Source organism: Microtus ochrogaster, unplaced genomic scaffold (assembly GCF_000317375.1).
Source record: "Microtus ochrogaster isolate Prairie Vole_2 unplaced genomic scaffold, MicOch1.0 UNK110, whole genome shotgun sequence".
NCBI classification, from domain to species: domain Eukaryota; kingdom Metazoa; phylum Chordata; class Mammalia; order Rodentia; family Cricetidae; genus Microtus; species Microtus ochrogaster.
The window spans coordinates 1,004,614-1,005,523 of NW_004949208.1; the positions used below are offsets into that span (position 1 = coordinate 1,004,614).

General features: G+C 45.4%; 1 pseudogene; it reads left to right on the forward strand.

Moving 5' to 3' along the window:
* The window catches only part of LOC101979557, a 3,757-nt pseudogene that overhangs the window by 2,273 nt on the left and 574 nt on the right, over window positions 1–910 (forward strand).

The following is a 910-nucleotide window of genomic DNA, read 5'->3' on the forward strand; positions in this document are numbered from 1 at the left end:
TGGTTTTTTTTTTTTTTTTTTTTTTTTTTTTTTTGGTTTTTCGAGACAGGGTTTCTCTGTGCCTTTGGAGCCTGTCCTGGCACTACAGGGCTGGTTTTATAAGCATGGTCTGTCCGGCCTGACTTCTTCTTTAATAGAGGCTCCATGAACCAAATACATTTCCTCACAAGAGCACTTTGTGGCTGAGCCATCTCCATAGCTCCCACTATTCATAAATATTAGGTTTAAGAGCTGCCTCAGGGCTGGAGGTGTAGCTCTTGGTAGAGTGCTTGCCTGGTGTGTGCTTTGCTTCTCCTTTCTGTGTTATCTTGTGACTGAAAGCAACTTGGGGTAAGTGAAGTTAAAACAACCCAGGACCAGACTAGGAATGGTACTTACTGTGTACAGTGGACTGGGCCCCTCTAAGTCAATGAGCCACCCTACCTTATAAAAAAAAACTACCACAAAATCCCCACAGACCAACCTTTTTTTTGTTTTTTGTTTTGTCCAGACAGGGTTTCTCCATAGCTTTGGAGCCTGTCCTCTTGTAGACCAGGCTGGCCTCAAACTCACAGGGATCCGATCGCCTCTACTCCCGAGTGCTGGGAAAAAGGCATCCATCACAACCGCCCAGTAATGATGGAGGAAGGTCATTGGTTAAAAAATAAAGAAACTGTTGGCTGGCCTTCATAGGTTAAAACATAGGTGGGAGGAGTAAACAGAACAGAATGCTGAGAGGAAGAGGAAGTGAGCTCAGAGGCCCTGCTCCTCTCTCCCGGGCAGATGCCATGGAGCAAGCTGCCAGGTCAGACATACTGAATCTTTTGCAGTAAGACTGATGCTACACAGATTATTAGAGATGGATTGATCGGGATATGAGAATTAGCCTGTAAGGGCTAGAGTTAATGGAGTTAATGGGCCAAGCAGTGGT